The sequence below is a fragment of the Acanthochromis polyacanthus genome, chromosome 15 (genome assembly GCF_021347895.1).
Source record: "Acanthochromis polyacanthus isolate Apoly-LR-REF ecotype Palm Island chromosome 15, KAUST_Apoly_ChrSc, whole genome shotgun sequence".
In the NCBI taxonomy this organism is placed as follows: Eukaryota; Metazoa; Chordata; class Actinopteri; family Pomacentridae; genus Acanthochromis; species Acanthochromis polyacanthus.
This window is the reverse complement of record NC_067127.1, coordinates 9,358,865-9,384,410: the sequence shown is the minus strand read 5'-3', so window position 1 is coordinate 9,384,410 and position 25,546 is coordinate 9,358,865. Positions and strand designations below refer to the sequence as shown.

Genomic DNA, 25,546 nt, shown 5'->3' with positions numbered 1-25,546 from the left:
GTAAGTCAGATTGACATTATGTCGCAACCGCAATGTAATTGGGAAACCAGTGTCGCTCTATATGAGCATAACTTCCACGAGACAGGGTCGCTGAATTACCTGCAACAGCAGAACAAAACCTGTTTTCTTATTGGCGCCTCATGACATTGCCAAACTACTTTGCTCTGATCTGAATGGAATTTAATGAACACCTACCCGCCCACGCTGCATATCCATTAGGACCAGACGTGCTGCATGAGAAACAGATCATTTGGTCATTAGTAGCCTTGTTTTGATGAAATCCCATTGCTGAACCGCTGCCTGTAGAAGCAAAAAAGCTATTAAGAGTCATGACATCGAACATGCCAACGACATGTAACAGGAAACAGCCAGAACCCATAGTGTGTGTATATGTGTGTGTGAGACAGAATTCATGTCTACATCTTTATGCCTCATGTGATTTCACAAGATAAAGGTGACGATAACGCTTTGTTTCCTCAGCCTGTCTTCATGTGATTGTAGCCTACCTGCATGAGATCCTTCAACCACCCTCACACCCAGAGCCATATATTCAATTGATGATTGTTGTCAGTATGAGTCTCGGCTGCTCCTCTGTGTGGGCCTTTAGCTTTTTGTTGCACTTGCCTTTACAATATCACCTTATTAAAGATTAACTACCTCATTTACACAGGAACGGCCTCCAGTGTTGCCGTCTGTAGGCGTGGGGTCAAAAGGATAGGCATGATGGGGTGAGCTTGAACATAGTTGGACATATTCATCTGCTGATAATCAAAATTTGACAAGAAAAAAAAAACAACATTTCTTAGGACAGCCCGACAAAATGTGTTAAAATAGTTTCTTGTGGGCCGTGATTGATTAACAGGTGAAAAAGTCGGTCTACGGGGATGAAATGAATAAGTACCAGCTGCATTTTAGGAAGAATCTGTCTCTCAGCTGTCCACACAAACGCACTGCATGTGGAAGCATAGGTGAAAAGGAGAGCACCTCTGGTCCGGCGGTGGATAGCTCATCAGTTTCTTGACAACCGTATCCCCCCCAGTTGTTTTGTTGAAAGACCTCATTAAGCACTCAAGGGCGCAGTGTCCGAGGACGTGGCTACTTGGACAGCTGGAAACAGTAGAGCCGGCTGAATTCTCGTGCTGCGTTGTCACGGCACCTCGTCTAATTGATTCCCGCATAAATGCTACAGTAACGACGTATGTAATCCCATAATGTCCAAGGAAAACAGCTAGGATTATAACCTCTGAATGTAGATATTCACCCTATCTCTCCGTGCAGTGGATTTGCGCTGCATGGTGGGTCCAGAAATAGGTCAGTCCTGCCATCTTTCTTAATGGGATCTTAGGTGGCAACCAGGGACCATCTGTTCACATGGCCCGCTCCCTAAACCCTATGGTCATCCCTCTGCCTACCCATCCACCCACACACTGCATACTGACCTCTATCATGTGCAAATACAACACATCTGTCTCTTTTTACAGGAAAGTGACAGCACATGCATTCTAGCTGCCGTTGAAACAAATCCAGCCGAGCAGTCGACCCTCTGACACTCGGCGCAGATTCCTTTCTCACACTTTCTCCCTCTGTATACCTTTCCCTGTGATTTCCCCTCTCTTATCTCCTTATGTGTGAACAGTTGCTTACAGTGTGTGTGTGTCTTGGCAGGGAGCAAGGTGAGATTGTGCAGAGTGTGTAAGGATGCTGTTAGTACCTTCCATTGTGTTTTTCCATGTGTCCTCAAACATCCTGTTGTGGAGAAAATAAGTGTTCTCTCACACTCCACATGAATGCCTTCCTTCCTGCACAGAGAACAGCTGTCATTCACAGTGTTCTAGTTTTCAGACGGGGATTGTTTATGTTAGCGTGCACTTATATCTACGTATGAGTACACTTTTGTACTGACAGTCCTTTGGGCTTGCATAAGCATATTTGTGTTTTTTACAGCAGCCGCTGGGTCCTGCCAGAGTCTGTCTGCATCCCTGGGTTTACTCGTGAACGTCTGTGTGCGCCTGATCCGTGTTTGCCTGAGCAGATACAGTGTTTTTCTCCACTCTTTGTGTGCGTGTGTGTGTGAGTACATGCATTGACAGTTGCTCTCGTGCACGCTCAAAAGTGTAAATCCATGTCTGTCTGTTTCTGTTTGGGCTGGCTAATTGTGCTTTCCTGTTGAGTGTGTGGAACTAATTTATTGCAGTCAGTAAACTCCTCAGCATGGATACAGCTGTCAACACAGCACCATCTCAAGCACAGCGCTCCTCCGTGACAATAGCCTCATCTCTCTGCGTAAAAATAACAGGCAGCGTATGTCTCCTCATATGTATTCATTAAGAAAAGGTAGCTTGTCTATTATGTTGCATGATTGCACAAAATTAATGTTGTTTTTCCATCCAGTAGAGCAGTGTTTGCTACAGCTTTAGAAGCTCAATGTGAATTTTTTCAAGCTACCTGTCTTCCCACACATATACAGAGACACATACATGCCCTGAGCAAAGGCTGGTCAGTTTGCCACAGTATTCATTATGGTGTCTTTTTGTATCAATATCACTAACAGAAATTATCAAAATGGGGTGATTCTGCTAGAAGTCATTAAACTTCCATTTCGAGTTATCACCCACCTCTACCTTTAACTCATGACCAAATGTACACACAGTCATGTTGATAAGCTGTTTGTCTTTTTCTCAGTGGCTGTCAAAAATGCCTGGCTGAGAGAGCATCTGTCACATAAATGAGAAATAAACAATCAATAGCCGCAGTGACCATCTCCCCAGAAATCATCACGCACGTTTCACAAACCAATTTGTCTGTAAATTAATATCACTGGACACGGAGAAATTTTTCACCTCTCTTTTCCGCATTTGGTGACATGACACTTTTCCACAGCAGTGTGTTCCTCCATAATGAAACTCAATTTCCGAGCCAGTGCTCTCCCATTCCCTTAACTCGAATTCTGTGCCCCTAGAAAACCTCCAGGCTATCTTCTTGCCTCCTTCGCATTTCTCTCAGCTGGCGAGTTTAGCTAGCTGCACAGCTTATTCATTTGTCATTTGCCATAATTTATCAGTTCAGTCGATGGCAATTCAATTGGCATTGACTTAAATCCTCTGAACGGTGATGAATGGCTATTTGTGCTGGAGGAACCACAGGGGACAAGCACTGCAGCAGAAAGAGTGAGGTGGAGGGAGCAGAAGGAAGGAGATGGGTGTGGTCCCAGTGAAAGTCTCCACACTGGGCTAATTGTATAGGAATACAACCAACAATTCACAACTAGGAACTGTGATAGGAGAGTAAAAGGGAAAATGTTTTCTGGGGAGAATAAATGATTTCTTTCTAAATATGAAGTAAAAATGTGAAATAAAGATTTCAAAGTACAACATCAAGGGAATGATGAGGCTGATCATGCATGCAATGTTGGTTGATTGTCAGCAATGTAGAGAAGTCTGGTTGCACCCATTGCTATTTTTCAGTAAGGGAAGATAGTTTTGACTTGTTTATATTTCTCTTAACTGGTCTCACTTGTTTTTGGTGCTAAGTGATGGTAACACCTGTAAAATAGCGTTGGAATATAGGTAATAGTGGAAGGAATTGTGGTGGAACATGCTTGCAAAGTTAAACTTTTCCAATATCAGGTGGGAAAACATGCAAGAACATAACTGTTGGACAGCAAATCTTGCATTTTTTGTAGCTCTTTACAGCCGTTCACCAAGAGAACCAAACAGGCCTTACCTATTGCAATCAAAATCTTTGTCATAACTTACCCTTTCCAGCATGTAGGATGCTAGCTCGGAGGTTGTTGTTTTCAATAGCAAAGGGAGTTTTGAAGACAGTAACATGCAGGTAGCAGCAGAGGAGGAAAATTCTGTGTAGAAATGTGGCCTGTGACAGGCTTATACCTGTAGTTTATATCCGATGAGTCAGAAACCTTGGCCTAGACTCAAATATCACTGAAAGGCTACCATAACATTCTGCGTGAACATTTATAGTCCCATAGAGGATCAACCTTACTGACTCAAGCAATTCACTAAATTTTCCCCTAGTTTCACCACAAGAGGGACATTTTTGGTTTTATAAGTGACCTGAAAACGAATGCACGGACCGTAATGAAACATTCAGGCATTATACAGGAAGAACGGATACTTGATGATAATCCCCTCTCTTTTTAAGTCATGATATCAAGATTTCAGTTGGATAAAATCCTTGGTTTGTGACCACATACTGTACCTTCGAAATGAAGGACATCCCCATCAGTGTTGCACTTTGTGTTCTGTTGTAATCACCTTACCAGTGTGCCGACACACTGAACTAAGACACTGAACATTTTCCGTGCTTTACTTCAACATGTTCATCTTTGTCATTGTAGGAATGTTAGCATATTGATGTTGGCTTTAGCTCAAAGCACGGATGTGCAAAGAAGTACAGCAACATTGAGCCAGGCAGCGCATCTGTAAACTCTGTCTTGTTATAGAAGGGTATTCTATTTTTGCTTCTATTTTACTTTGTTATAATTTTAGCCTAATCCTGATGGCTGGAGTGAAAAGATAAACATCTAATTCTTCAGCCTTTTATGTGTACTGTGTTGAAGACCGCAAAGCCAGAATATTTCCAGCATGTGTGAGGTAAAAATGAAGTTATTAGAGTAGACATTTTCGTAGATCTGTGGAGACGGTATTGGTGCCGGTGTTTGATTTAGTGCTCCACGAGGATTTAGTTGTGGCTGAGAATTTGTTCTCCTACCATGGCCACAGGTCAGTTGTGCAAGGTCAGTCCTGCTGGCTTGGTTTTTCTGGGCTGCCGCCACATAAGAAACATAAGCCGTGCACCGAGCGGTGGAGGAGTGTGGGAGGAGATGGAGGGGGCTGAGAGGGAAAGCAGGGTGTCATAGGAGGAAAGAAAAGCAACAGGGAGCCCTGCTATCATGCTACATAGTTTCAGCCGGTAGAAAGTCACACACTGTCTTCTCACTTATGAAGCAGACATAGTGCTGCACATCTGAGCATGCATACTGTATATGCAGGCACGGTACACCATGTTATATTATCCAGGAAACATTTACAATCTGTCACGCTTAAGTTTAACTGTAATGAAGCCTCAGAGAAGAAGGAGTCCATACATCGTGTTTGAAAAATGCAACAGGGCTAAAAACGGTAATTTGTTTTGCACTGTTCACACCATGTAGTGTAGCTGAAGTTGATGAATTTCTTCCTCTGCTTGGAAATTTGCAGAACACGAGGGAGACTTTTACAACCATGAAATGGTTGGTCTCAATTGTCCTCATGAATGATTTTCCCTGCGGCCCCCCTTTCAGCCCGTCATAACTCTGAGATGGCTCTGGGATGACTCATCATTGCTCCTTTTTTTCCCCTCCTCTACCCCATCTATTAGCCCATCCATTTGCCACCTGCGCCACTGTCGCTAAAGAGCCAATGACCTACACCCATCATCTCTCGCTGCAGCACCCCCCCCCCCCCCCCCCCCCCACCGTGCCCTTTGTCTGTCCCACCCTCTCTCTGTTTTGCGGAGATAAAGGTCAAGAGAGCAGACACCAAGTGATGTTTCACTTAGCCGGCTACCCAGCCTTTCCTTTATTAGATCAAATTCGCTGGTGACTTACAAGGCAATATGTCTGAGACAGCGTGGCGACAGAACACATTCATTTGTTTCCTTTCGTCTGGGTAGGGACTTGGCACATTCATTCTAAAAATATTCACAAATGAAATCATGCCCCTGGAACTAAAATGTGTAAAGTAGAAGGTTCAAGTGTTGTATTACAGAGGAGGTTTTAATAGAAGCGTTTTTGTGCAAACAGACCTGGTGGCATTGCCCTTGAAGTGTGTCGTAAGGAAACCCAAAATCACTTAGCTAATTACAGCAAACCCACCATAGGTCTTAAACAAGTAGTCCATGCTATTAGAAAATTGAAATATTGCCTTCCTTGAGTCTCACAGAAGTGACTGCAGTAATGATATTCTGTTTGCCTTTCACAATATGATTATTTATGCTCTGCTGAAACCTCTGGCTGATGAGTGACAGGGTAGTCAGAGATGAGATTACATTTTAAGTCACAAGCACATTAGACTGCAGGCTAGAGACAGACAGACAAACAGACTGACTGACAGAGAGTCAGAGGCACACAGTCACAGGGCAAACAATCAACAGGGAAGGCAAACGGACAGGCAGAAAATTGCGTGTAGACAGATAGAGACCTAAGTAGGCAGTCAGAGAGGATGCAGACATTTTCATGTTTGTCATCCGGAGCCCCCTGTCACCTCCACGACGGCGCTCTCCCCGTCTCATCTTTGTCATGGCTGCCCGCTATGGTCTCGGGGAGGAGTGCTGAGTGACTCAGTGCCTCTGGGATGACGCACACCTAATGGATCAGAACTTGCAGCATCACATTGATCCAACCGCATCTAACACCACTGTCACTGCCAGACACATTTCCTAAATCTTTCTAAAAACAGGATTAGAGACAGATGACATTACTAAAATTACCAAAGAACAAAAATGGCTCTGATTAAAAACACCACTGATCAAATGTCTTTATTTAGAAAAAAAAGATGGATAACTTCTGTTTTAAGGGCAATTCCTGCTGAACACGTCATTCGCCACGTAAAATCGCAGGCAAATTAAAATATGCTGCAATAACTAGCAACGTCAGAACCTCCAAATCAAGGATTAATCCTCTTTGAACATGGTGTCTAATTTAAGCAGCCTCTTAAAGCAGTGAATGCCAATCCAAATCTGCTAGCTGAATCACATGGGGTCTGACGTCAGCAACTTAACATTAAATTTGAATGTACAGGAACCTGCTCTAAATACTCTAATACAGTAGATGGCATTATGCATCCAACAGTTTGTCATTACTAGAAGTACCGCTGGCTGTGCTAGCAGCTAAACTTTCCATCTGGTTCTATTGGCAAAATACAATAATCAAATTGCATTTCTTGTGGCCCCTTCAATGTGAATAATTTTGAAGCCTTAGAGTGACAACAAGAGACTTGATGTTATTGTTTTTGTCTCTGCGACGCATGCAATTGGAAAGGGTCAATAAAACAGATTTTTTTCAATTAGATTTCATCAAAAAATTATTTGCATGTTTTAAACTGTTTTTGCACCACATGCCAAATACCACATGTACCAACAGGTAGACAGCTGCTTGCTTCATAAACAGAAACCCAGAAGCCAGACCTTTAGCCACAACCAACATGAGCTTTCTGTTTCCTCCCTGTCTTTGAACACAACTTGTGTCCACCACTGAGCCGTGCGCTGCTAGTGTCACTTTGCTTTCATTACAGCTACTTGATCTGTCACCTGCCGCTCACTAAGCCCCTCAGCAACATATCTGTTAGAAAAGCAGATCATATTTGATGCTAAATTGAGAGCTACCTCAGCACAACCAAAAGATAAATCTGCTACTCAGCGATGGTGACATGAGCTTTTTGCTCCAGATTCCCTGGAGTGGCTTAGGTATGAAGACAATTTTCCTTTGGGGGCTGATGAAGTATCACATTATTAACATTCAACATTTTCTTGATGCAGGCTTTATATGCTGCATGTCAATTGCTCTGTGGAGCAGGAACTGCCTCCTCTTCTCAGCCTGTCTCATCATCTATACATCAGCAGGTCTGAGTCACAAAGAGAGATAGTGTGGGAGTGAAAGGATCAGTGGAGATGGGACTGACTGCATCCCAACCTCTGCTTTGTAGGGTGGACAGGTTATTATTGCAGCAACATCAGTGGTGGAAGATAGATGATATGGTTCTACTCCTCCTAAAGCTGACCTAAGAGGCAATAAAAAGCAACTGTCACATAATGTTTTATTTCGGCGGGAAACACCTCCTTACTGTGCTGTGCAGAGCCTTCAATAGGTGAATGATAGAATGCCAGCTTTCCATGTGTGGGCGCTGCTGTATCATATGCTTCATTTTTCAGTCTTTTTTCTGACCGTCCTGTGACTGCCGATGACAGCGCCGGTCATAGATGTGGTCTCAGGTTCGTTTTGAATATGCTGTTGTCACTCGTGTCATGTTTGCGCTTCTAATTGCTTATCAGAGGAGTCAGCTCTGTGGGGACCATCTGCTAAGCCAGGTTTCAGATCTGTTTACCCCCACTGGGATTCTGTTTCCTGGGATGGGACGGCCGCACAGTGTCCCTAAAACGCATCACCTCCGCAGGCCCGCCGCTCACTGCTCACAGTTTCCATGAGATCATTTGGGGACGATCACAGGTGATGTAAGAGGCACAGGAAAGAAGGGAGGGAGGCAGTTTATTGTATGAGAGGACAGGTGAAGGTGAGATATGACGGGAAATGGGATAGAGATTTTAACAGTTTTTAGATGGAAAAATGCTTATTTGCCGCAGTGTTTCACATTAAATATTCTTCATTTGATGTAATCACGTTGGAATTTTTTTATGTATCACAAAGTGTTTTCAGGAATTTCGTTTAGGCTCTGCCAAGCAAATATTCTAACAGAGTCGAGCCTTGCATGTGAGTCAATCACAGTGAAACGACACATTTTTTGGCTTCGTTACTGAGGCTCTCTCCTATTAGGAGCCATGGTAAAGTGCTAATTAAATGGTTTGTAGGTCTGTCTCTGCCTCCGGTCCTAAATTACATTAGTATTGACTTCAAAGCCTCAATGCATCTGACAAGGACCAGGAGTACGACTTTTCTCACTTCGTCCTCTCCTCTCCTCTCCTCTCCTCTCCTCTCCTCTCCTCTCCTCTCCTCTCCTCTCCTCTCCTCTCCTCTCCTCTCCTCTCCTATCCTCTCCTATCCTATCCTATCCTATCCTCCATACTGTCGCTGTATTCAGCAGCATGCACAAAAGTGTAATATATAAACAATATCAGCGTGTACATTGTGATTTTTATGTAATACGCTTATACCTGCACACCAGTGACAGACAACCTTTAGACAAAATCAATTCTAATTAATAAAAATATCTTCATTGGTAAACAACTGCACCTAAGCTGAGAAATACTGTTATATAACATGTTTATCACAGCAGGTAATGTTCACTCTTGAAACTGCTCAAATGCATAAGCGGACTCACCCATCCCCGTTTTTCAAAGAGGGGCACAGTTTCTGCACTAGAAGATATAAAAAATTGCAATATCTGTTTTTCCTTCATTTGCTTCCGTGTCTTTTGAAATAATCCCATTGATAAATTGACTCTAAACCAGAAGCTGCAGACAGATCTGTCTTGGGGCTACTTAGGTGAAGTAATGAAAGCATAAAACTCTCTCTGACAAAGAGGCTAAAAGGCCAGACCATCCCAGCCTCAGAAGACTGAATAATGTCTTGGTTTTGTGATCCCATTTTATTACCTCGCTGCAGCTGTGTGTGTTTCTCTGGCACATTGTATTCACAGTTATTCCCACAAGTGGCATATCACCGTGGCAACATCTCACATCACTTATTCACAGGAATGAGCTTTGTGCCCTCCGTCTGTCTCTGTTTTTGTTTCCCTCTGTATCCCTCCACCATCCTGGGTGCTCCTCTTCTTCATATTCACTTTTTCAATGAGCTTGAAGGGGCCCTTTAGCCAAATTATGAATTATTAGAGATGTCCGGAGCCATCAGGATCTGGCTGAGTCATATTGGGGTGTAAAAAAAACAAAGTAACAAAGAAAAAATTTTTTTTTCTAAAAGTCATCTTCTTTCTCTTTTGAGTTTAGAATGAATCACAGTGAACCAATTAACAGGAGTGCAAACTGGGAAACATGCATATCAAGTAATAGTAAAAACAGGGGCAAAACCACCACAGCAAACGTGTATCGACTAAATGTAGTAATATTCATCAATCTTCATAAATCAAATAACTCGCCACTTGTCATACAATCTGACAGCAGCAACTATATGTAGATGAATAATATACTGGTCACACAACATTGTGGATATGTTTTATTAAAGGTCGCTATGTGTGCTTGCCTATTGGAGTATTAAATCAGTGATTAATTAAAATTGATCCAACCTTTTTATGTGGCCATGCAAATCTCTATAATGATGCCATATTTCTTTTTAAAGCAGCATAGTGCATTTTTTTGTACTATTTGCAAACCCTTCACTCCCACTGTGGATGTATGTTCATATTTATTTGGACTCTTTTCAATTTAATACAGTGAAAAACTTTCTTTTTATTAGTTTTTTTTGATTTGCCATCTGTATTAATTCATTATAATGTAACTGAAACCATGGGTATTTACCTCTGTAGAGTTTGTCAAGACTGATTCAATTATATATCACCCCAAATAAAGTAATGCAGTCCATTCCTGGTTTATCTGGTCCCCAAACCCAATTCAAAGTTATGAATACACTTCCGTTAAAAAGTTTTTGGTCACTTAGACAATTCCATGTTTTCCATGAAGACTCACACTTTTATTCATGTGATAACATAATTGCACAAGTGTTTTCTAATCATCAACTAGCCTTTCAACACCATTAGCTAACACAATGTAGCATTAGAACACAGGAGTGATGGTTGCTGGAAATGTTCCTCTGTACCCCTATGGAGATATTCCATTAAAAACCAGTTGTTTCCAGCTAAAATAGTCATTTACCGCATTAATAATGTTTACACTGTATTTCTGATTCATTTAATGTTGTCTTCATTGAAAAAATCTGCTTTTCTTTCAAAAATAGGGACATTTATAAGTGACCCCACACTTTTGGACGGTAGTGTAGTGCAGGTGCTGGAGGCATGCATTTATATAGCAGCTCTATTTGGCATTTTCAATCATACTTGAATCCAGACTTTGTAATGGAAGATGAGAGTCTTGGGACCAGAGAGGTGGATTGGAAAAAAGGCTTTTGTCAGATATTAAACCCATAAAATCCTCTTTCTCATGGGAAGCTACTGCTTTTCCTGCAGCAGACAGCTGAACTTTTCACTGACAAGCATGTTGGATATTGAATATTGGTGTAGTTGTCAGCGCTAGCAAACAATCAATCAACTCAAGCAGATTATCATCAAAAGGAAAAGTGGAAGGTGGACCCAATGGATGGAGTTTGGCTTAACGAGGGTTCATGAGAAAACACACCAAAGGTTTATTGACTACTGATGGTGTATTCACAGAAAAAAGTCATTAACTAAATAATACATTTGACAATTTATTTGTTTTTATTTGTATTTAGAGGGAAAGTTAAAGCTCTTCAGGACATTGGTGTTAATAAAAGGTTGAATTTATGTTGGACTTTATTTAACTGAGAGATAAATTCTTTAATGTCTGTTTTTGCTGGAGTTGGATTAGTCATTTTCTATGGAGACCTGCTTATCTAATGAAGGAAACACTGTATAACTAAAGTGGAATTAATAATATATACCCCAAAAGGAAAAGGAACGGAAACCATTAGCAAATTAGCCTTCTGTTCTTCTACCCCTGCCATATTTCAAAACTCCCAGAACACATTGAGTGCCCGGTGAGTGGTACTGAAAATGAATATAAAATATGAGGGCTTAGTTTTCAGTTTTATAAGAGAGAGTTCAGCTCCTTCCAGTCAGCTATGGGTTTGTTTGGTGGAAGCAGCTGCCAGCGTGTTTACTGTGACACCTTTATCTCTCCTGCTGATGGGTGAAGGTATCAACGAAGTGTTAAGGTCATTCGTGGCAGGTTCCATGCATCCACCCACCTCGCTGACTGAGCTGGACAGCTGCAAATAGCATTTGATTTGATGTGGCAGAAAGCAAACAGAGGCGGGATGCGCCGAGAGGCTGCCGATCTCCGCTTCTACACAAAATCTACCAGCAGACGCAGAATACTAATGCAGCTTTTCCTTCCCCGCCTCGTCTTTCTCCTTGCTGCCAGCGCGCATTCTACCTTATCAGAAGCCGCTACGTTGTTAGCAAAGAGAAAGTGGGCTCTGACGCGGATGATAAACTTCTCATTAACCTTCAGGAAATTAAACGAAACCTTGATTTAATTAGATAAAGATCATGTCACCGCTTCGTCTCCTCTGAGATGAAACCTACGCGCCTGCGGGAGGATCTCTCAGTGTCATAGAAAGGTGGTTTTAAGAAGAGAAAGAAAACAGGATGTGGCGCAGCTGTATTGTTTTATCATTCGAATTGTAGTTGATCTATCTGCTTTATCAGGGAAGGGAAGTAACATTTTTAATTCCGTAGCTGACGGGCTTTGGCTCTTCCCCTGGCAGGCGAATGCGCTTTTGACATTTTTTTGAAGAAGGATGAACGGTTCTGCTGAATTCTGCAATATGCATCAGACAAAGTAATTGCTCTGCATACATTGTAATAGAAATGGTGTTGGCGTGATAAAGTTTTGATATTATTAACTCTGGCAGGGATGATTTATGCTCTGATTTAAGCTACGTAATGGGATTGTGTGATGGTAACCGGTGCCTGGACAAGTGTGTAGTGACCTGAATATATTATAACCTGCAGACCACATGGAAAATAAGCCACTTAAAGACAGCCTTTTAGTATTCATGCAGCAAAGTATCCTTTTTCCCGTTTCAGAGTGGCCATTTAACATTGTTCTGATATGAAAGCATAGCAGTTAAGTAAATGTAAAGTTGGCTATCTTTTGGCACAATTACATTCCTAAAAATGTGGAAATTCAAAAGGAATATCCACATATTTCTGTTTACTTGTTCAGTTCATCATTTCATTTACTGTGATTATTGAAACTTGATTTTCTGTATTTGAATAAAACAGTTGTGACGACATGTATCAGTAATCATCACGTCTCAGTGCTCCTCACAAAACCAGGAAAATTCCCTTCAGATTTGTGTTTCATTCTTGACGTATATTGTGAACAAACGCCGCAAAGGAACAGCCCCACTCAGTTTCATGTTGTCAGCTTGAAAGGATTCCCTGCATTGCAGAAATCTAGGGAGAGGTCTCGTTGGAGATCAAGTATTTTCTTTCTGCTAAAGCTTATTTGGATGCAGGAAGGTAAAGACGGACATCTTGACAGGATTCAATCTCGAGGCCAGCAGGGGTGCATGAATTACCACAGGTAGGGGTCTTCCTCAGTGGTGAAGCATAAGACTGTGCTCATAATTTTAAATGGCTATAAGCTTGAACACCTCTGTGTTTTGAACCCCAAAAATTTCAGATGAGTTTGAATGGCATGTTGGCTTGAAAAAAGTAACAAAATTATCAGAGCTCAAAAATGTAAAAACAGCAAGAAAGTAGATTTTTAAAAACAATTTTGACCGTCCTTGAACTACTCGTCTGTCATGTGCAACTCCATCAGACAACTTACTGAACTTAACGCTTCAAATTGAAAATTTAATTAAAATCACTTTTTTCCACACATCTCATTTAAAAATGTTAATGATAAACCATTTGCAATAATTAGATTCTGATAAAATAAATAAATTCTGTGTTCCTCTGTGCAACCATGAAGTCATGAGGGACTCAGCTGCGACCAACAGTCAAATTACAAAAATTCAGGGACATTTCTGTTGAACTGGCTGAGCTGTAGGCTGCAGAGTGATTAGGAAACAAGTACAGAAACAACTTAAAATTGCAACAAGTAAAATATCTAAAGTGTATGAAGTCACTATTTTCTCTAGTTATTAACAGCTGTAGGCACCTGGAACAGTGTTGTACATTTGATTCTGTTTTTTTTTTTTCAATTTTTTGCAAAATAAGAAAATAATAAATTCTGCTTTTTTTTTTTTTAAAGGATTTCTGCAGTATAAGAATTCAATTGCATAAAAGAGTTTCTGAGTCCTCTCTACTTCTACTGAAAGTTATACTACATCCATAAAAGTGCTGGATTTTATATTGCAGTGAAAAGTGAGAAAAAATGTGACGGGAGCAAAAAAATGACCAGAAACTTCTTGGGGTTCAGAGAGTTCAGTCTAATGCTGACAGGATTTTTTTTTCTCCTTCGCACTTCTAGTTTAACATTCAGGTATGAATTTCATCTTTATTACATCTCATTCAATTAAAATGATTGCAGCAGCTCCAGGACTGCTGAGACATTTACCTCGGCCAGTTGATTGGTCAGTCAGAGTCCCAAATCAGTTGTTGCCCCCCTCCTGAAATTTCTGATTCCATTTCTCCCAGAGATATAAGTCTGTTTGCTGGTATCTGTTCTGCTTTAGCCCACTCAGCTTTGTGATTTTGTTGTAATGAGTCAGACTGGGCAGCACCTCAGACGCAGTCACGGCAACTGTTGCTGTTAACCTGGCAGTGTTGTGCTAGATTTAGTTTGCGGTTTCAGACCCCCTGTGAACACAATGCCTGTAGAGCGATGCGCTTACAAATCTAGCAACCATGGGGGAATGTTATTGTTGTGTTGACTGGGAAATAGTTGACACCCTTGCTGATTTGACCAAAGGCAACACCTCCAAAATAACAGTTTAGGAGGTGTTATTAGAATTAGACAGAAGTGCTGCCAAAAATAAATGACACAAAATTAAATATGACATAATCTGGCCAGTTCCTCTCAAAATAGCCACAGCCTTAGCAAATTAGAGCAGAAGGAACCTGTAATTGTTTTTCAAAAAGGAAAAGCCTCTATAATCCACTTTAAAAGAGTCCAAAATGGTCACGCAAATGTGTTTGTGATATTTAGAGCAAAGCAGATCACACTGGCTGCCTTCGTAAAGGCCCTAATAGTGACAGCACATGGAAACTTCTAGACAATATGCTGATAAACCTGGTACCTAACAACAATTCATCAACTTGATTAATATTCTAGAGGGCTGGATTAATGGATTTTTATTGAGTTTTTTAATGGATCCTATTTATTTTTATTGCTCAGCTTTGGAGGGCTGAAATACTGTGTGAGGAATGAAACTGGGAAATGGGAAATTTGCTCTTAGAAAAACTGCTTTAGATGTAAATATTACTCGATGCTCATTTGTCAGTATTAATATGTTTTTATTGAATTTTCTGTTTTTTTTTTATTTATCTGTTGTATGTCTCAGTAAAATTGTGTTTTTTTCCCCCTGTGACTATCTCTTTGTGAGAAGCTGGACTTAGTTTTTTTTCTGTCAACAATTGAACCTGGGTGTTGGATGAAGTCCATGTCATGCTCCTCATCCTTGCATGAGACTGCAGCTTGCTTGTGGGATGCGGCACATTTACCGTCACTTGGTGATTCCCCGAAGCTTGACGTGTTTGTGGACCTGTGATATCCGGCAGCGAAAAGCCACACTTAACCCGAGTATATCAGTCTGCTGTGTTATGTCACAGAGAGGCTCCACTGAACTCCCTTGTTAATTCTTTAACATGTGGCTAACCGGCCAGTTAGCCACCTATTAGTCAGTTAGCATCGCTGTAAAAGCAGAACACTCACATCTCACTAACAGTCATGTTGCCCTCCAGCTAGCATACATATGCATAATATACATTATGGTAACTCAGTGCAGGGGCAGCAGGTTTTCATAAAATCCCACTGGATATTCTGTAGATATCCAATCTTTTTTCCAAAGGAACCATTTAGAAACTCATGCGGTGGATGTCGGATGGATATGATGGTTGAGTCAAAGAATTTCCCCCACTAACGCCGTCAGCGGCTCTTTGCAGGCTGGTCACATCTGTTCTCTCATCTTCTCCGTGCTGGCATAATCCCAGTAGGGGTCCTCCCTTCTGTCTCACGGACAAACTCGCACACCAAAGACGAACACATGGCGAGGCTGAAGACACACACAGACACACACGATGCGCGCGCACTTGCACACAATGAGGTGAGGAAGACACGTGCGCGGCCACGTACACGCTGTGGCATTTAAGCTCTTGCTGTTCCATAGAGGACATGCTCTAATATTCTCCATCCCTCCACCCCTCGTACTCTTCAGCTGCTCTCCCTCGCTCTCATTCTGTCTCTGCCACAAGCCATTTTCTGCCACCTCTTAATGCTCCTCATGTCCCACGGGGGTGAGGAGCTCTCTCTAATATTCTCTCATCCTTCCATCTCCTGCCGCCTTTTCTATCTTCTCTCTCTCGTTTTCTCTTTTTGTCCTTTTGTCATCCCCTGCGAGCATTCAAGGTCACAGTCACACTAGATGCAGGATGATGTAGAAAAAAGGTTGCCATCCATTATAGTATCTAGAGCAAACTGTACATCTCACATAAGTAAATCTCTGTTACTTTGGTTTAATTTGGCAGTTACACATTTCTCATTGTGTGCAAGTAAGAACATTTTTTTATGAATTAATGATGCCAAAGAGAAGCTTTTAGAGGAGAATTTTCAGACAGGTTGTCCTGTGTGTCTGCAACAGATACCCACAGGCCTCCTCTTCATCTCCCACTGACAGATGCTCATTTTAGGAGCTGTCATCCTGTCAGACCTGAGAGGCTTTCCTTCATAACGACCCCTTTTCCCACCCTCTTCCCTGTCAATCAGCATTTCCATTGCCTAGGTGCGACAGTATGCGGGCATCTGTCTCATAAAGGCCAATAAGGTTAAATGGAGCCAATTCTCGGGGTGCAGCATCAGTAGTTGTTTTTTGATTTATGAGAAAGCATTTCTTTTCGGAGATGAAAAACAGCAACAAAGAAGCCATGTAGCAGCCTGCAGACATGTCATCTAGTCATGTGTACATCAGGAGTTATGCAAGGTGAAATGGCGCATTGTGTGCTATTTAAGACTAGGGATTGTTATTAAGTCAATTTGCTACTTCCTAGACTTAGCAGTTACATGCTAATTGGCATAATTGTGTCTTCTCATACTTATTAAATGTTTAATTTGTCCAACCAATACTCTAAAGCCAGAAAAATATTATCGGTATGGATGTCAGTATACAATTGTGGGACATTTTGCAATATAGTTAACAGGGGTCATCGTTGACATTTATGCATTTTCAGGCCTAAAATCAACATGGCTGCCTATAACCAAACACCACATGGCATTTTTAGAGAAAGATTCTTCTAAAATATTATCTATCCAATTGGGTAAAATTGAAATTAAAAGTTGTTTATGAATGTATTGTAGTAAACCTGTTGACATGCCATAAATCCACACTTGACTCACACACTATTTTATATTGAATAACTCAGAAAGCCTTGGAGTCTTGCCAGTCTTTTCTTCAGGAGGAAATGACATCATGTGGAGCAGGTCATGTGATCTGGAATTAACACACTTCCTTGAGAGATGTTTTTGTAACGGGTAACTTAGTTAAAAGTGATTTCTCCGACACAGATACAATTTGTTATTTTCCATAAAAATTTTGATATATTGCCAAAAAAGAAATATCTGTCATGATTATATCAGCTTAAAAAAAACCAATAAGCTGATTTTCTTATTGTTTGGCTAATTAGGTGGTCTTTACTAAATTTGGATGGTTTTTTAGTTGACATTTGATTGAAAGTGACAAGTGATTATTTCCATAATAAATAATTATGGAATTTGTAAAGACGTGATTATAATGAACACAAAAACATTAGTTTTTAAAAAAAAAACTTTTAATAAAAATGTATGTAAGCTATATCCCATGGACTTCAAAAGTTCCTCAATTATATATTAACACAGATGTGTCTCAAACTATAGGATTTGTATATTTATCAAAAAAAAGACAAAAAATGGTAATTCATTGACTTACAAAATTATGTAATCATCTAATCATTACACATCTATATATTAGTACACATATATTGTCAAGTATAGCAAAACATGCAAATGCAACAATAACCAGATTGTCCATGATGTGCTAAAGGAAAATCTAGCCCTGCTTGTTGTGACCTGTTGTCGCTTTTACGCCTTTTCTGTCGACGTTGCCGAAGTTCATTTTAAACAGCGTCAGCGCTCTAAAACTGCTACATTGTGCACCATGTTTGCATTTTCGTGCATCACAATCAAGCACAGTCCCAGAAGCGTCATGTTTCCAGCGTTGCAGTGTCTGCGCTGTCTCTGTCTGCAGAACTGTTTCAGAATTTTCCAGATGTTCCCGTCAACCCCCGTCAGCGTTCTTTTGCTTGGTGGCAGCTGTCACGGATGTCACGACTGGCAAGTGTAGGAAGAAGGTGACGGGAAAGTTGCTCGACTGCAGGGAGTGCGACGTGATGTGCAAAGCAACCATTAGTCTTGGTAGCAGCAGCAGCATTGGCAGGGAAAATCTGTAATTTCACTAATCAGTCTATCGTCTGCCAGGTTTTCTAGTGTTGTACCAGATACAGGATTATTTTCATTGTCCCAAAGTGACCTTGTATATATCAGAAAATACCCGTAAAAAACCGTATACAGGCAGCTTGCGTGATATTAAATTTCATTTGTTCGTTGTAAAGCATAGCTCTTTTGTGGACGAAAAAGAAGATTCTAAAAGGACAGATCAGTGTCCTTCTACCAATCCTCTATTCACCTGCTCCATGCCCCAGAGACAGTCTCTATATGACCTTGGGCACTAACACAAAAGGAGCTGGCTGTGGGAGAGTCAGGCAGGAGAAGATAAGACCGGGTCGCTGTGTGCATCATTGAGAGCCCACAGTATTTTTCCTCCTCCACTCCAACTAGACGAATCAAATAGAAAAACTCAGCAACCTTCTTTTTCTTTTAAAGTAACTATCACATATGGCAGCTATTGAAAAGAATACAAGAGACAGGTGAGATGATCAGGCGGACTGGACTTCTAAATTTCCAGCTTTATTAAAATATTTTTGGAGACTAGTTCTGTATTTATGTCCTTCATCTATTTTCTCCTTCATTTTTTTTCTAGAACTTTCCCCCATTAGACTTGACTAAAGTTGACTGAGCACACAGTGGATTTAAATGATGGAAACAACTCTGACACACACCAATGCACAACTTGCTCAGGCTTCAGCTCGTATCCTGTCTGTTTTTGTCATTTGCTCCTCTTCTAATTAGAAATATTTAAATGATTTAGATTTGTGTGTTCTTGCATTGTAAATATTGTACAGAGGATAAATGGGTGCAATTAAAATTTAATTAAAATGACATTTTATTTCTAAAAATGAGCACAATTCTGACGCCAGATTCAATTAGGAGAGTGTCATTGTAATGAAGGTGGCAATTTGCATTCATGTCATTGGAAAGTCTGCTCCGAGGTTAGCTAAGAGCAGACTGAACGTCAGACAGTCTGAAGTGGACTTTCCAGTACTTTGATAGCCTCAGACTGGATTGTCTTTATTCAAGGTTGCCTCAAAATCAAAGCTCTAAAATGTCTGTGAAAAAAACATTAGATTTTCTGTTTTTCGTTGACTTTGGACAAAATATTTATCACCATATCAGGAATGAAAGTGCAAAAAACTTTGGTTATAACTGGCAGTTCATATTCTGAAAACAATGTGTTTGTGTTTTGTTGTCTAAATAATAATCACCATCAACTTTTGCAAAGTTGTCTTAAACTTTTCTCCAACTGGAACATGAACACTCTAGTATGAATTAGTATGCCTGTGATACATCTTTTCAGTCACACAGTGGGAATCAGTAGTCCGCGTTGAGTTCTGTCATGTATGAGCGGAATATAAATGTATTTTTCTGACAGAACGTCACATCATACCTACATCTGCGTAGCTGTCTAGAGCCCCTTTGCCATTTGAGGCCATGCGAAAAGGGAGATCACGATGTTTGCTGATGTATGGATGTATTCCATCAAAATTTAATGGAGGTTTCATTTGTTGACATTCCCCCAGTGAGAGGCTCACACTCTCACCCTGTGCACCGACATGTGATTGTGTTTCCTTGTGTGTCTAAATCTGCACTGGCGCTACGACCAATGACTGATAATGTAGGAGTGTTATGTTATGAAAGCAAACACCGAGAATGGATGCAAATGTTTGCTCTGCAGTGCAAACACTGTGACAAGTTGATGAGCGAGGGTAAGCAATAGAGGTACATCTGTTTTCTGTTTCACTGACGTGAATTATGCTGAGACAACCTGGGTAGAATATGAATGAATAATTACAGACTGCAGCTCTTCTGGATTTGCTTGAAGCCTGCTTTGTACTGTATATGTTTGGGGATTAGAGCCATAGGAAAGCAGAAACAGTACACTGGTTTGGCCAGAGCTTTCCCTGGCTGTGGACCTCTGAAATCCTTTCTGGCTGTGGCATCAATCAGATATTTTGGAGCTCCTCTTTCTGGCTAACCCAGCAAGCCAGGCTGGATTAATGAACAAGCTTATCCTGATGCCACACAGTACTGACGGGCATTCTTGACTTCCCTCCGAGGATTCCCGCTCATGTAATCTTGGGGAACCCATCAGGATTCTTAGAAAGTATTTATGTCACTGTTTGACAGAAATAAAAAAACAGGAATATTCGAGCTCAGCTTTTCTCTCATGTCTCTCTTAACTGCTGTATCTGCAACTATGTTGTTTTCTAGTCTTTGATGTTGACCTCTGGAAGCAACAATATTCTCTAAATCAGCAGATCAGGGCAGCCTCATTAGCCCCAGGAATTTATTTGTATTTTGCACAAGTCGGCTTTTAAATGTTTGTTTTTTTTCCGCAAAAACTGAAATACCATTAACTTTCATCTGTATTCCATTGCCCAGGGCTTTACTGGAGTTAATATGTGAGCAGTGAGGCTTTGATGAATTGATTTTAAACCGGTTGGGGCTTGTTTACTCAAATAGTAAAATGGACAAAAAAAAAAAAAAACCTAAAAAATCATATACTTTTAATGGAACAAGATTACTTGCTTGCCCAGGCAGTAAGTGCTTTTGACTTCCAATATTGTTAATCTGCTGCAGACAAATAGTGGATTGTGCTCTAAAAGTTGTATGTGCTTTAGATAATAATAGTCACACACAGTTGCACCGGATTGTCAATCAGAAGGATGCAAGATTTGGACTACAGCCCTCTCTCCTTAGTAGAGCCGAGGTGACTAATAGAACAAAAACAGGCTTTTTTGATGCAGTGTTTTCTCGTGTGAAAAGTGGCATTTACACATCTCGAGTCGGAGACTAAATCCTTCCCATTGCTTTACTGTCCAGAGAGTATTTCTATCAGAGATTTTGCAGTTTATACTAAGATATGCATTCCTTCCTCACTTTCTAGGTAGCTGTACCGGCCTTGAAAGAGTTTTACACAAGTTAAACAGCAGAATATCTTCTCCATGCTCACCAATATGACACATTTCAACCACATTAGAGTTTTTAATCTGATGGCACTATAAACAATTCATTACTTTATCGGAACCATATAAAACAGCTCTAAGTCACTGCTGAAAAATGAATAGATTATATGATCTGACAACTTTATGGGTCATGTTTGGGTAGGTCTAAAGGACAGGACTTGGTTAAGTATTACAGCTTTGTTAAGGTTGTCACAGTGATTAAGTCTCTCCATATTTCACCTTAAACAGAATTTGTGTCTCCACAATAACACCACCTGACTTCCTCATTTGTTCCAGATGAAAGATAGTCAGAATGAATATCACCACTAGAGGGCTAGAGGGAACATAAACAAATATTGTTTTTGCATCAACATGATTACATGCTTGATTTTTCAGGTTGTTTGTTCCTAGAAAGTAGCCAGAAACAAAGTATTCCCATCAAGTTGTTATCCACACACTGTTTACTCAAGTAAATTTCCCATTTACCTCTTTATCCTCAGCCCTCTTTTGACTTTACATGGAGAAACGAGGAACTCCGTCCTCCATTTTGATCACTTTGAGCAGAAATATGGAAGTGACAGTTGGCTTTGAGTCTCTTAACCTGGGTGCTTGGCCTTAATGTGAAGCGATTATGCTGTGCCTCGTCAGCCCGCATCACCTGCCTGTGAGACTCTGCCGTCCCCTTGTCACAGGGTGCACTTAAGGGACAGAGGAAGTCATTAGACAGGATCCCTGTTGCAGGAGGAAGTCGTGTGTGAAATTTTGGCTCAGATTTAGGGCACTTCCACAGACAAGCTGAGATGAGCTCTTGAAATTCCTCCGACTGTCAGATCAACCGTGAATATCGGGACTCGCACGTGTGTTTATATGTGTAAGTTAGTGTTATTATGTGTTTACAATCAGGTTGGTGTCATGTGAGCGCCGCCACCTTTAGCCCGCTTGCGGTGCTGGAACCTGAAACCCATACACATATAAGTTCACACACAATTTGTCGCTGCCCTGTTTACACTTCCAGTCCGCCAGTGTGCCTGCTAAAGTGCACCTCGGAAAACATCCGACGGATTTAGCTTCGCACTTTAAACATAGAAAGGGATACACCAATGAAAACCTACACAGCTATTAAAGACAAAACACGGACGTCATGTCCGCATGCTGCTCCTGTGACATGACGCCGGTATATTCCAGTTGGTAGCAAATGTGACTCATCACATGTGAATCATGAAATGTGCACATAAACAGCTCTGGAAAGTAATTTACACCATTACGGATGCAGCAGCGGCTATTCTTAGCTGAGTTTCTCTCTTCTATTTTTTTATTTCTGATTTTAATTTGGAGGCGGAAGGAATGCCCCTCTGATATTCTCGTAGGTTTCCCCCCGAGTGTTTATTACATTGGTCTTGATTTGCAGTGACGGTTTCTCGGTTGGCTGTCCTTGGTAGGTTGTGGGTTTGAAGTCGACAGCTAGGCCTTGTAGATGTTGTGTGGGAGACAGTGAGGAAGGGAAATGGGGTGGGTGGGTTGGGGGCATGAGGGTTGACTGGCTCTCACAGTTGAATAACTGGGTCAGTTTAAAGTGATGACGCTTCTTATCTCTTCAGCTCATCACTGGGCGTTCACTGCTAACTGCTCAGCTTTTCAGCAACCAATCACTGCTCTGCCATGCTTCTCTCTGCCCCTATCTCCTCTTTTGTCCCCTTCCTGTACTTAACCCCTACAGTAGTAGCACTAACGGCCTCAAAGGGAGTGTCAGTGTACATGCATTTAAATGTGCTGCATGTGTATTTTCATATTGAAGCGTACGGTGTATCTCCATGTTAGGGGGCTTGACACTGACTATTGTCATGTTTTTTTATGATTTGCAGATATGCCCTTGTGGAATCTGCTTGTATGGAAAACAATTTTCTACTCTCAGTGCAGCTCTAAAAGGATTTGCCAGCGATTTAACACGACACTCCTGTAGTGTTGTCAGACTCACAATGTTTACTTTACAGCTTTAAGTATCCGAATAGATGCAGCAGAACCAGAGATATTGTGTATTTTATTCGATACATCCACCTTGAATGCCAAAACCTTGTGCCTACATTTGCACAATGCAGTATCCACTTCTGTGTGCAGTTGGGGCATCAGGTGTGTTATGCTATAGTGGCATGTAATGTAGACATTTTGAGCAAGTGCCAAGCATCAATGAGGACGAGGCTGCAGAGGTCATGTGATATGCATAACAAAGAATAAAGAACATTATTATTTTTGGTCTATAATGGGGTTGTAATACGAATGACATTTTTAGTGGGAATGGTAATTTTCTATTTCTTTTTGTAATGGAAAAAAATGCAGTTTGCACTTAACAAATATATCTCCTTATGTCCAGAAAGTGGGATTTTGTAATATAGGGCCAACATTGCACTGTTCATCTTTGTCAGAATCTGCCTAAAACTGTTTTATTTTATCACAATCACTTTATTTTCATTAACAAATATGACAAAATAAACTGTTCTCCGCTGTGCAACCATAAAGATGTTATGAAGTAAGCTGTGGCGAGTGCTCACTTGACAGAAATTCAGGAACTTTTCTGTTGAACTGAGCTGAACTGCAGGCTGTATATAGACAGAGCAGGGAGGAGACGAGTATGGAAACAAATTAAAATATATGTAGGAGAATAGAATATATTTATTCCAGTATTGACAACAGATGAAGGCACAAGTTTGTTTGTTTTTTTTGTTAAATACATGAAGAAGTTCAAGTGTGGTTTCTTCTTTTTTTATGATTTATGACATTGTAACATTGTTATACTGCACAGAAGACATTTGTTTCTGCTTCTATCTATAGTTATGCAGTTTCCTTTGAGGTGTAGGACTTTAGATTGTAATGGGAAATGAGCCCATCGTGAATAAATAAGTGACAGGAGCAAAAAAAAAAATGCCAAGAAACTGCATGGAGGGTCAGAGGTTGAAATAAACTTGCTCATTAAAAGAAAAAACTGAGGAAAAGCAGCACGCATCCCTTGAGCCTGTTTATTAGACTTCACAGCATCTCCCTAAGGAGCCAACATAGACTTTGTACAACTTTTCTCACATATGCAGTAATACTTCCAAAGGCCAGTAAACAGACTACGGTGTAAATTAGTTGGATCCTCTTAAACATTCAACAGTTTTTGTGTCTATCTGCTCAGTATGGCTTTGGTGTTCATTTGCACTTGCAACAAGCACATTATGAACATCTCCTGGGAAAAACACCCATGTATGTGGATTAGATAATGCCCTCTTGTCATCTACTACATTTTCTAATCAGACCAGCGGAGAGGCTTTCATTCAGGAAGCTTGATGTTATCAGAGTTTCAGCTTGAGCCTTCTCCTTGTTTCCTTTGTGCGGGGCATCATTGATGTCTTCGGCTTGTAAGGTTATTCCTTCCCCAGACAACTCTGAGCCCAGGATCGCCATCGTCCTTCGTTCAAGCAGCAAATTATTAAAAATGCAGTGGGATGGGGGTGTTTACTTAATACCTCCGCCACAATGCATTGGATCAATACAAAGGGCCGACACATGAAAGTAATCAAGCTCCCATCATCAATAATGAATGGTGCAATCAGCAGGGACAGTGGGCTTCCATTGTGAGATGGCTGAATGGGAGAAAGGATCGCGGGGAAGGAGCTATTATGCATCGCTACATTGGTCAGCTGTTGCGAAGATGATGATTATGATGACTGTGGCGATGATGGTGATATGAACTCTAATGTTCACAGGCACATTTTGCTGAAGGGGATTATTATGACACATGTTGGCACTTTCTTCAAATGGTGGGGAACAAAGGAAGCTTATTTTGCTCTTAATGACTAATATCCAGGCACGTCCTCAGTTTTTCTGAACCAAAACGGAATAGAGTTTTGTGTGTGTCAATGGTATACTTTACCATCTATTAGTATAGAATATTTACAACTGATTAAGTTCTTCTGCAGTTCTTGCGTCCATATTGATATAAGACAATATGTTATATTTAAGTATTACGTCTTATTTAGCACTTTTTGCAAGTCCTTCAAATCTTCATGTGCTAACTAAGTCAGTGAGCTAAAATAACTAATTTAAATGCTTGGTTCAGTTGCTTGTATTCCTGCAACGTCCCTTATGTTGCTTTACCTCAGTGGTCATTGACAACCACTGAAACATTATACAGACCGCAGTCCAACAGGTCAGTTTCACACAATGCAAACACTGACTCTTAGTGTAGCAGGTGATGAGTCTAACGCCGCAAACATACATTATTGCTGCTCTTCTCATTAGTCGAACATACAAATGTGAGTCCTTTCTTTGTTTCCTGTAATTCTAGTGGCTTGACTTGGCACTATCTGCATTCAGTAGGCTTGTATTTGCTGACATGAGAGTGTAGCATTCATTATTTAGCATGTGCTTTTTAAAAATGTCTACCATTCTGCAACCTGCAGGAGGCAAGACACAGTTTAATTACACATGCTGTAAGTAGTGCCTTTTGTGTCCAGCACAGTTGAAAACAGTGTTTTGTTCACTATAAAGTGCATTAATAAGCGTAGTTGAAATACTTTTGT

The 25,546-nt window shown here is 40.8% G+C and overlaps 1 protein-coding gene across 27 annotated transcripts in view; it reads left to right on the top strand.

Moving 5' to 3' along the window:
* kcnma1a (potassium large conductance calcium-activated channel, subfamily M, alpha member 1a) overlaps positions 1–25,546 on the top strand; it is a 167,676-nt gene that overhangs the window by 43,652 nt on the left and 98,478 nt on the right. The window lies entirely within an intron of this gene.